At 39.6% G+C, this 12,505-nt stretch overlaps 1 long non-coding RNA gene across 2 annotated transcripts in view; it reads left to right on the top strand.

The window, feature by feature from the left end:
• The first annotated feature begins 278 nt into the window (after nucleotides 1-278).
• Nucleotides 279-12,505, top strand: part of LOC139669317 (uncharacterized) — a 61,042-nt gene continuing 48,815 nt past the window's right edge. For both annotated transcript variants that reach the window (XR_011697236.1, XR_011697235.1), the window contains exon 1: nucleotides 279-450. This is a non-coding gene — a long non-coding RNA (uncharacterized lncRNA). The remainder of the gene's footprint in view (nucleotides 451-12,505) is intronic.

The raw sequence follows: 12,505 nt of genomic DNA on the forward strand, positions 1-12,505 counted from the left end.
ATTCCTCAGACATGAGATGACTAACTCTGGTAGTGTAAGTTTTGGACAGAAGAAACTAATCTGTATGGATACCTGCACACAGTTCACCTTAGCTGTGAGGGCAGCATATTATTCAAAGTCTATTTTAATTAATAACTTATTTAATTCCTTTTAAGTCCATTTTAGTTAATCAAAAACAAGTTATAAGCAAGACTTTATCACATAGAGTTCTTCTTGGTAAATAGTAACCGTGATGTGACAGTCTGGGGATGCTGTAAAGGCTGTAACTAATAAGTTAATGTTGGTGGGGGTTGCAAGGCTTGTCGATACGGATTCACACCCATCAGTTTTCCAGCAGTAGCAAAATAACTGTGGATGGTACAGCCTTCTCCATTGTTGTTTCTACCAAGGCTCTTAGTTCTCAAGTGGCTCATAGTTCAAGAGTGGGCTACTTATTACAGAGCAGATCTGGTGAGTTTCATAAGTCTAATTTAATAGGAAAAGATAGCTTGTTTCCATGGCCATTGCTGCAGACTTCAGAGCTCCTTTTTATTTCCAAAGTCTGCAACTTCAGGTTTATTTTTTATTTCCTTTGATAATTAAGTCTTCTGGTGGATATGTACAAGTGTACTTTTTGGTGAAATGCTGAACTTTTTATCAGATAGACATGCTTCAGCAAATGCTTTTGAATATTTCACATAATGCTATGACAAATGCTGCAGAAAATACTTTAAATGTCATGGAATTTACAATTAGAAATCATAAGATACTGATCAAACTGTGTAGCACACTGATTTAACTTGCCATTCGAAAAATACAGCTACACCAGAATTGCTTATGCTGTAGTACAACGGGAAGGGCATCAAGAGAAGTGAGATCCTAGGAGCATGTCTGGGAATAAGAAGGGTACTGTAGGAAGTTTTAGAGAACTATTTTTATCAGGAATATATTTCTTTTTTTCTGTATCACAGAAGGAGGAGCCAATAATTCCAAGAAGATTTTTATTTGGCCTTATTAAATCACCAAGATAGTTTGGTCTAATCCAAATGCAGTTCATAATTTTCATTTGTGAATTGTACATATATGCTTGTTATCCGTTTGTTTTTGTAACAGCAATTAATTAACTATCAAACTGTATTTCCTGGTCAGCTATGTATTTCTAGCCCTTGCCCTGTAAAATCACATACCCTTTTCATTGTCTCCACAGTTTTCTTTATGACTGAGGTTCTTTTGGTCATTTTCTTATTCTGATGCACTCTGGTAAGAGAGAGGACACTTGTGTTTACAAGCAGCAACTGTCCACATTAGTTTGTGTCTTGAAATTATGAATTTGTGCAAAAGTTTTACTGTACCACTTTAACCTTGCTGATTAATTTCCCTGCTACCTTTTTTAATAACTGACTTAATATTTCTTGCTGCCAAATCTGCCACCCCAAGCCATATTCATGAGCTAAATTGCCTAATAATGAAGAAAGTTAATTGGTGAAATTCACTTTAAAAAAATCTCTAATCAATTTGATAATATGTAAATCTCTTTGGTAAAACCAAGCTTTCCCATTCTAATATGAGTTTGGATAGTTACAGTTGGGTCTTAAAGCATAAATATTTTCATTAATCAGGTCAGAATAACACTGGAAGAAAATTTATGAGTCGATTAATCAGTTAAATGCAGGGAAAATCCTTTAATCAAGGCTATAAGATATTAATTTTTACAAATTTGTACAAGCTGTCAATTATTTTGACAGTCTATCATGACTTTCTTTTTCAGCACTATTGCTATTAAAGTGCAGTTACAAATTCAGACCATTTGATTAAGCATTCTGAATTCAAAAATGTTGGCCTAGCTAATGCCACAGAAATGCTGTACCACAAATGCTACTGGTTTGCTTAGCACTCCTTGGTTGACTGGGCTGTTTCACCAACCAAAACCAAATCAGATCAATTTAGAGGGAATCATCCTTTTTACTGATTTCATTCTATTTTTTAGGGGGAAGAGGAAACAAAAAATAAAAAAAGAAAAATAAATGAAAAACCCACATAAATTCAAATTTAAATTAGAAACAGTTTCTTTCCAGGAAGTGACAAAAAAACAGAGGGAAAAACAAACAAAAAAAACCAAACACCACAACATAAACTGGTTCTTAACTAGAAACTATCAAAAAAGTACATTTAAAATGTTTTAAAACAGAGTTCTAATACAATGTAGTAGGTTTGATCTGGCCTAAACTAACGAAAATAAAAATACACTTTGCTTTTACAACAGATTTTCTTATTATATGAGTTCTTCTTAATTTGGGGGGGCAGGGTGTAATTATATTTTTTTTAAGTCCTAAACTGAAACACTGAATGACAGAAAAAACCTCTTCAATGAAATTATGTCTAACCTATGAAAGGGAATATGAACATATTTATGTAGTTATCTGAAGACAAATGTGCAGGTTTGGACATATCCCCATTTTTCCTGTTGAAAGAAAATTGAGCAAGCTAATTTTTAAGTTTTTCTTTAGGAAGTAACATCTGATTCTCAGCTTGGAACTGGCAGGGGGAGAAAAATTTAAAAAAAATATTTATTCCTTAAACTTTGTGTCTTTGTGTCTGTTTGTTTCAATGTAGTGGACTCAAACTTCACACTTTTTTACTGCAAGAAAACAGATCCATTCTAAAATCATCAAAAGTTGAGAAAGGAAATATTTTATTCAGTAAAAGTAATAAATACTTAGATACAGTCAATGATATCTTCCATTATATCAGTTATTAGCAAAACAAAATCCAACTCTATTTGCCATGACACTTAGCTGCGGTTATTCTAGTACGGATGAGTCCTTGACTGTAATCTGGGTTATAATTTGTAGGACTCACCTATAGAGATGAGAGGAAGAGCTGTTTAACTACCAATTGTTATTCCAAATTGTTTTCTCCTGCTCACACCAAGGCTAGATCTCGGAATTTCCAGGATAAAATAAAATAAAATAAAATAAAATAAAATAGAAATAATAAAATAAAATAAATGATAAAATAAAATAAATGATAAAATAAAATAAAATAAATTTTTAAAAAGCTTCCTAATGGATCAGAGTTTTCAGCACCTTGTGTCCAGCAAACTAATACTATTCATAAAACCCGTGAAAGTCTATCTTAAGACAAAATGCCTAACATCTAGCTCAAGAGACACCAGTTCTTCATCAAAAAGAACTCATTAAAGAGAGTTATGTAATTAGCTTTATTCCAGAGCACTTTTGATTCCCAAGGTTTGGCTGCATACTTCTGTGTGATTCCAAACCAGTCTCCAAATTGGTTTGGGAGAGAGGAGGGTGCAATTAAAAGCAAATTGTCTTATCCACTCCATCATTACATCTCATGAATCCTAAAAAGATATACACAAAATTATCACTGTTTTTCCCAGCAGACTTACAGTAGCACCCTTCTGACATGATTAACTATCCCTTTCCCTTACCTAGGTACAGCTTGATTAGGAAAACCACATTTTTATTTGCTTTATTAATGAACACATCCTGTTTAACAGCTTCATTAACTGTCTGGATGATGGGACCAAGCGTACCCTCAGCAAATTTTTCAATGCCACAGAACCGAGGGGAATGGATGATATTCCAGAGGACTGTGCTGCCATCCACAGGGGTTCCAATAGGCTGGGGAAATGGACTGACAGAAGCCTCATGAAGTTCAAAGAAGGGAAAGGCAAAGTATTGCACTTGGTGAGGAAAAACCCCATGTTCCCATACATGCTAGAGGCTGACCAGCTGAAAAGCAGAAAAGGACCACTGAGGTGAACATGAGACCAAGCTGAACATGTAGCCTTGTGGCAAAAGGGCTAAGCAGTATCCTGGGCTGCACTAGAAGTATTGCCAACAGACTGTGGGAGGCTTTTCTCCCTCTCTTATTAGCAATGGTGAGGCTGAGTACTGTATCCAGTCCTGGGCTTCTCAGTACAAAAGAAATATGGACATACTGGTGAGAGTTCAAAGAAGGGCCATAAAGACAATCAAGGCTCTGTAAAATGTCTCTTACAAGGGATGGCTGTGAAAGCTGGGACTGTTCAGCCTTAAGAAGAGAAGGCTCAGGGAGATCCTAGCAATGTACATAAATGCCTGAAGGGAGGGTGCAAAGAAGGCAGAGCCAGGCTGTTTTCGGTGCTGCCCAGTGACAGGACAGAGACAATAGGCACAAACTGAAACATAGAGGTAACCCACTAAACATCAGGAAACATGTTTTTTACTGTAGGAGTGGCCAAGCACTGCGCAGGTTGCCCAGAGAGTTTGTGGAGTCTCCATCCTTGGAGGCATTCAAAAGCCACCTGGATACAGCCCTGGGCAACCCACTCTAGCTGGCCCTGCTTGAGCATGGATTTGAAGAAAGTGACCTCCAGAGGTCCCTTCCAATGTCAACCCTTTTGTGATTCTATAAAAACTGGGGAACAGTTTCTAAGGAACAGTACAAATAAAATCTCATGCAAATGAGTGCAGTTCTGTTAGACACTTTAGACGGAACATCTGGAGAAAAACATGTACAAAGACTTGAAAATGTTGACACCCAACTGTTGCCGACCATGCTCTAGTGAGATTGCACACACCAATACGATGTTCAAGCAAATCCCAAGTTTATTCAAAAACACAGGTAATATATGACCTCATGTGACCCCGCCCTAGGTGCAAAGATCTGACTCCAATTGGTTGAGGCTGGAAACATGTCCTTTAAAGGTGAAAATGAAACTTGTAAGGTGGTCATTCAGACCCACCAAAATCAGGGGCTGCAACATCTCCCCCTTTTGTTTCAAAGAACAAAGCAAAAATGCAAACAACATAATACACATAATAACACTGTAATTTTAAATCTTAGCTCCTTAGCTAACTTATCCAACGGGGAAATTGTTACTATTAGGATCATGCATATTGCAACTTGAACAGAAAGGCCGAAAATTTTGAAAATTGAGAAATAACATTTTGAAAATTTTAGATTTTGCTAATTCAAGACTTAACAGGGTATTTAGCGGGTTATACATCCCTACCCCCCCCTCTCTTTTCAAAATAGACCTTTGGAAGGAGGTACAGTAACCTTTGTAAACTAACACAAATCAATACATGACTAAGACATGTATGTTTGGAATTTGCAAACTTACAACTAGTGCAAAACAAGAAACTTTTCTTTCACGCGTGAAATTGTGGTCTTTTTGTACAGTCGTCACCGCACAAACCACTGTAAACAAACTACAAATTTTATTAAATTTTGTGCAAAGTGTCCAAGAGTACAGAGAGACTTCACTTAGCAAAGAAGCAAGTTCAGTCCAGCTGAGCTAAATCTCTTTATGCAATATTTCAAGGTCAATTCTCAAAACTTCTGTGTGGCCACTACAGAGGTTTGAGAATGAAGCTTTGATTTTTAGTCACCTTATACACTCTTGGTAAAGCAGTAAACAAGTGTGAATTCACAGAAAAAATTCACAAAGGCTAAACATAACCACTTCCATTCTGCAGAAAATGTTCAGCAGCTGAGGGGACAGGTGTCTTTACCCTTACAGCCTGCTGGGCAACTCGGTAGTGCAATAAGCTCAAAAATGCACTTTAACTGAAAATTAACAGAATTTCAAAATACAGGCTAAACAACATGCTAACTTGAACTGGACTGTTCTTGTTTGATTGGACAGTTAATTACTAGTCCTGCAAATAAGAGCAATCAAACAAATCATAATAACAACCAGGATCAATACTCCTTGAATTAAAGCTGCTTCTTGCCAGCTGATTAGGCTCAGGGAATGAACCCATTTCTTTAAAGGAGAAATGTTAACTTTTAGCTTGTCAGAATTATTTTTCACTGCTTGTGCTTCTTTGGAGTGTTTGCTTAATTTTGTGGAACATATCCCTTCAAACTCATCACATTGGTAACCATGAATCCTCAACAAGAATCTTAGGGCTTCTCTGTTTTGTAATACTGCTTGTTCTATCTTATCAGCATCTGTTGAGAAATCATTAAGCATTTTGGCAACGATGTTTAGTTGTTCCTGCACCCAGTAGTTAAGCATTTGCACTAAATGTAATGCTCTGTCTACACCAACTGGGGAAAAAACTGCTGCTAGCAAATTTCCCATATCACTCCAATGTTCTATGGTGTTTTCCTCAGCTTGAGGACTAGACCACTTAACATGCTCTTGTATTGATTGTGTAAATTTGGTCAACTTGCTTAAGTAATAAGGTCCATTTTTTACCTGGGCAGGTATTCCAGGCCATGCTCTATTACCACAAATTAAGAAATATCCAGGAGGCAATGCTCTTCTCTGGTTACCTTTTGTGTGAACCAACCTTGGTTTTGGGTAACTTGTATTTTGTGAGCCAACAACATTCCAACACCAACTGCTATTGGTGTAACTCTTATTATGAGGAGTGACATCTGTGCTTCCCGCAGGAAAATATTGCTGTGACCAGTGTTTGTTTGACCATTCAGATACACTAGAATGCACAGGGTGAAATTCAACACATGACTCATTTCCAGGGAGAGCTCCTACTAACTTTAGCTCTTGTGGATCTCTCTCTAAGGAAGTATTCAATTGCCATATGATATCTGCTATGGTTTGTCCAGTACTACAATAGGACATTTTTGCTTCCTCAACACCAAAAGAAATGAAATATTTGATGTTATGATAAGGTATTCCTATAAGGCACTCTTTGTTTGGTTCTCTTGCTTTAACCATGTTATCTGAGCAGATATTTTCTAGATTTGCCTGTTGAGAAAGCATTATCCATACATTTTGATTAGTAACAGCAACAAGACAAGTCACAAATGCAAGAGATACACTTAGATACTCTCTGGATTTAACTACCCTTTGAATTATGGTGGCTAGATGCTTTTCATCTGGCTTGACCATAGCTGTGAAGCTTCTGAAATGGTCTTTTGAGTTACCAGAGGCTTCCCTGTTCTAGGAAGGTTAGAAAAAACAGCTAAGGCAGCATTCTTGGATCTTTCAAATCCCTTTTTTACTACATCATGTTTCCCAGCTCCCCCCAGCATGTCCCAAACAGAGGCTTCTTTTTCTTTCGGTGCCGTGCCTTTAAACGGCTGTGATGTTGCTCTCCATTCTGGGATACAGCTGGTGGGTGTGGTTGTCGGTGATGAAGGCTGCAGATACCAGGTTGCCGGCGCAGGGGAAGTCCCTACCGGCGCAGGGGGTTCCAGTGCCGGTGTTGGCAGCTGCGGGCAGCGCACGGCTATCGAGGAGGGAGTCCCTGCTGGTGCTGCAGAGCTTGTGTCTTGCGCGACCGGCGCTGTGGGAACTCGTTCCCGGGACGCTTGCACTGTGGATGACACACAGTGAATGGAACGCCCAGGGGGAGCTCCGCTGGCTCCGCTCCACTGGGGAGGAGTCTCTCCCCTCTCTATGACGCAGTCGATGGGCGTATCCATCCACGCAGGAGGTGGTGGGGGTGACGCGGGAACTGATCCACCCCAGGGGCGGGCTAATTCCTTCCGTACCCCGGCCCCTGCGGACTGCGGGGAACCTGCGCCTGGTGCATGCGCCTTGATTGGCGTGCAGTAGGGAGGGGGGTTGGGTGGTCCTTGCGCCTCGTTGCTGAATGCGCGCGCAGCCTCTTTGTTTGGCTCAGCCGCGTGATGACTTTTCGCGGGCTTTGCAATCACGTGGTCTCTTTGTTTTCCTGGCCACGTGGTTTTCAGCCCCGCTGAAATGTCTCCCACGGCAGTTTCCAGCCGCAACGGAGCGACTCCAGAATACCCGCGGGACGGCAGGGAGCGCGGCAGAGGCACCCCAGCCCCAAGGTACCCGCAGGGCATTGCCGACGGTGGCGGCGGCGCTGAAGGCGGACGGACAGGGGGAAAGCTGCTTTCAGGATATAAATAAAAGTCACTGACGGTTTGGAATGGCTGGATGTTTTCTGCAGCGTGTCTCATGGCGTTTCCAGGGTTGCTGCTGAGGTCCAGCTGCTCCTACAGCGGCAGCCGGTGGTCTCATTTGCTGTGCATAGGCTGTTTCTTGGTAGTTGTAATGCGGTGCAAAGACGACTTCTTGGCTTTTTGCGGCGACGAACGGCATGGAAAAGCTTTGATTCCATGGTTGCTGTAATTCCGTTGGGTTTTCCGGAGCGGGAGCGGGCGGTGCCGCATGTGGGTACAGGAACGGCACAGCGCTGGCTCCGCGGCTTGGCTCCGGGCTCCGCTCTTGTGGATAGGGCGGTGGTGATGCCGAAGGGAACAGCAGCAGGGGTCCGACCGGCGGCACGGGCGATGCCGAAGGGTACTGCGGCGGGGGTTCCTCGAACAGCACAGGCGGCAGCGGTGTGGCAAAGGGGTACTGCGGTGGGGGTCCCGCAAGTGGCGGTGCCCACGGCGGTGCAGAAGGGTGTTCAGGGGAAAAACCACTCTGCAGAAGCAGGCTTTTTTCCTTTCTCTCCGGTAGATCGAGGTTTTCTCGGGCTTGTTCTGCCTCTAACAGCATTTTCCTTATAGCTGCATATGACAAAATAAGCTGCAAAAATTCTTCAGGTGCAGTTTGCGCTAAATTCCACAAATCTGCCCCAATGTTATCACACAATTCTATGGAAAACGTGGAATTGGCATCGGTTAAATGTCCCCGACTAAAGCACCAGTCCAAAAATTCCTGTAAAGCTTGTCTTTCAATGTTTGTTTTTGTAACACGAGCTAGTTTTTCAAATTTATCAAGCAATAAGTTCGTTTTAGTCAAGTTGGAATTTCCCATGTTTCTTTAACTCACCGATTTGAAGGTCGTGGTTCTTTCAGTCCACGTTCTTCCAGCAGCTCTGAGGGCCACTACAAAAAACTCCCAAGTTTACGGGAGACAGAAGCTCTCGGAGGCTTCTCCACAAAGCACCCAAAAAAACTGGGGCACAGCAGCTCTCGGGGGCCACCACTTAAGGTTCTAGGCAGGTCTGCAGGTGGCTTCTATGTCCTCAAATCACGTCAAGGGTCCACCAGTTGTTGCCGACCATGCTCTAGTGAGATCGCACACACCAATACGATGTTCAAGCAAATCCCAAGTTTATTCAAAAACACAGGTAATATATGACCTCATGTGACCCCGCCCTAGGTGCGAAGGTCTGACTCCAATTGGTTGAGGCTGGAAACATGTCCTTTTAAGGTGGAAATGAAACTTGTAAGGTGGTCATTCAGACCCACCAAAACCAGGGGCTGCAACACCCAACAGCAAAATATAAACAAATTTATAAATTCTATAAAGCACAATTCTCTTTCTGCTTCTAAAGGAAGAATGTGTCTTTTTTCTAATGCTAATAATACATGCATTATGGTTATAGTCAGTAAGGACTGTATGATGACAAAGGCAATACAAATATTAATTTAATACATGTCACAAAGAAGCCTAGAGAGAATCTTCCGATGGCATTGTCTAGAAAATTCAACTTTTGATCAGTAAAAATAATCCTCTTCTTGAGGTTTATTTTATTCTACTTTATTTGAAGAAGCAGTCTAATCAAAATGTTGAAATGAAGATTCTGGATTTGCAGATCACACAGTAGCTCTTAGCATTTTTTAATTTTTATTACAGTATTATTATGCATGCTATCCAAACTGATTTAAAGAAGGTTTTCACGTTTTGCCAACACATTAGAATGTCTGGATATGATCTGAAGCTCTTTGCTAAAACATAAATCTCAAGGAAAAGAATACAGTGCAGAACTGATCCTTTTCCCTGATGCTACTAGCACCTTCCTCAGCTGTACCACAGATGCTAATAGACATTTTCTCCAGCCTGTGCTATGAATTCCCAGACAGAGTTATCCAGACTGTAAGAGTCAGTGGTGCCATCTGCAAGTTATCAGTGCTACAAGACATGTGGAGATGTGCCTGTTTTTAACAGAAACAGACTTCAGTCTCTACATTGTCTTTTAAGAACAAAGAATATTGTGTTTCGGAAAAAGACTTAATGTTCACTTTGTTCCTATATTCCCTGTTTAAACTGTAAAGCAAAGGAAGCGTATGTACATTTTAAAGGCAAGGGAATGAATTTGTGTCTAAGGATATCTGAGTTAAATGTTCAACTTCAAACAATTTCAGCTTCTCGCTGTGCAAGGAAGCAAAAACATTGAAAGAAAAATTAGCAACATCTTAGCAAGACTTTCCTCTCTATGTCACTAGTGTAAATCCGGTTCAATTCAGTGTAATTTTGTGTCTGCTAATTGTTTAGCAACCTTCATGAACTGAGCTCAGAGCCCCAGAATATCTGATATTCCCTATTATAAAAAAGCTTTCATTACAATTGACACTTCACAAGTCTATTAGTGAAGCAAAAAAGCTAGAGGAGCTTTGAACTGATTAATTTGATGAATAATTTTCCAGATGTTTTCCTTTCCTCTACCCTACTGTGAGGAAGCTTTCCTAGTCAATACTGATCACCATAGTTCTTCCTTATCTCTTGTATTATCATCTCCTGAACTATCTCAAGGATCTAGAAGAGGCATCTTACTCTTTGGCTGCCCTAGAGAGACATGCAAGGTTGTGGACACTGAAAGTCTAGACCAGGATGATGGTTTTAAAATGAGACACCATATAGATGAAATGTGGGATGTTAATCAACAAATCTTTAATTAATATAGACAAAGCATAAACAAAGTTACAGCAAATAAAAGCTGTTGGTTTTTAAAAGGAATCATGATCAACAATATAGGTCCAAAGATTTATAGAGTCAAGTGTCAGGTATAGAAGTAAAGCTCTAATCAACTTAATCTAAGACCAGATTTCAGTAGTCTTCCACTCTGAATCCATCCAACAAGCTATTTAGAACATGTGGAACGAGAAACCTGCTCTACGTGCAATGAATATACTGTGTCTTCAGATTTAATTCAAAGCAGTGAACTTCAGTATGAATAAGCAGAATTCCCTCTGTACCCCATTTCCTCTTCAGAATTCAGCAGCCCATAGTAAGTAAAAGGCTTTTTTCTTCCTGGTGGACAATTTGACAATTCACATTCAGACTTTTACAAAGCATATAAATTGAAAGCAAAACATTATTCAATCATAGACATTGAATTAATACATTCAGCTCATTCCTGCTTTTTCTTTGGGACCAGATAAAACAGTAGTTTATGATTTGGGGTTCAAATATAGGGTAAATTGTCTTGTCCCTTCTTCTTCATCATCCTGTCATTCTGAAATGGAATTCTCACTCCTACAAGTTAATTCAGTAATTCCAAATGCCAGAAAATTACCACAGCAGAATCTAATGTGGAAAATTGTAATAAAAGCCAAAGGTGGATTGTCTTCAGAGCTCTTTAATGGAGTACCCTTAATATTCTCACTTTTATAAAATCAAGATAAAAGCATGATATCCTCTAGTTGTGTAAGACTTTTTAAAGATTACAAAACAATTACATGACAGGAAGCAGCAAGAAAAATAAATTCTGAAAGTTGCCATTTTTAACGTTAAAAACAGATTATTGTGCTCCTTCATGTGAGTCCACACCTCAAAATCTCATATTCTTGTCGTCAGACTGACTTTTTTTTCAGCATCAATTGTACCAGATGAGTAGCAATGAATGCTCTCTAACTTCTTTTCAGACACTATTCTGTTGTTGTTACACTCAAAGAGTCACCCAGGGATCATCTTAAGTAATGTCCCCACCAAAAGTAAGATCATGCAGGCTGTGACCATCACTTACAGATTGTACTGTACCTGATCTTACAAATTTCTGGTAAAAGAAATTTCTCTGTATCTTCAGGTTATGTAGTCTTATGCTCCACCATCCTCACAAGATTTCTAAGCTTTTGCATCCAAAATGATCTATGATGAAAAACAAATGTAGTTCTTCAGGCCTTGGAAATCATTTAGTGATCATTGATACTGTAACTACATATAATCGAGTCACCCTCTGCCACCTTTCAGGAAGCCAGTTCCCTCACAGGTCATACTTTCTAAATCCATCATTCACACTGCTGAATTCTCTTTGCTTTGCCTTAAAAATGCAGTTCCCAAACAGAGACAGTATACATTCCAAGGCTTCTCTGGTGTTAAGTGAGGAATGTTACTAGAGGTTTTCTGTACAAACTTCTGCTTCATGAGTCTAAAATTAAAACTAATTTCCTACTATGTCAATTTCCACTGTACTGTTTTCTTTCTTTAAGGAAATACATCCAGTTGCAAATGTCAATTTACTTCCTTTTATTTTTTTATTTACAGAACTTTGATTCATTAATACTTAGACACAACCTTTTGGGTTTCTGAGCAACTCTCCAAACTGTCACTAACATTTTTAGACTTTTACCCAAAATACTTAAAACTCTTGCCAGCTTTGTAGAAACCATATTAAAAGGTATAGTCTCCATTCTATTATGCCCATTTTTCATAAAGATACCAAGTAGAATTTGCCCAAAAAGAAGTTCTTGCAGGAATTTCCTCAGCATGTCCACCATGTTAGACATGGATTTACTGATAATGATGTTTTCAACTACTCTTATAGCTACCCAATATGGTCTGCATGCCATATTTTCTCAAGTTTTGAGATTCTAATGTTGAAAAAATATCTAAGAACTT

This window comes from Pithys albifrons, chromosome 3, assembly GCF_047495875.1.
Source record: "Pithys albifrons albifrons isolate INPA30051 chromosome 3, PitAlb_v1, whole genome shotgun sequence".
NCBI lineage: Eukaryota > Metazoa > Chordata > Aves > Passeriformes > Thamnophilidae > Pithys > Pithys albifrons.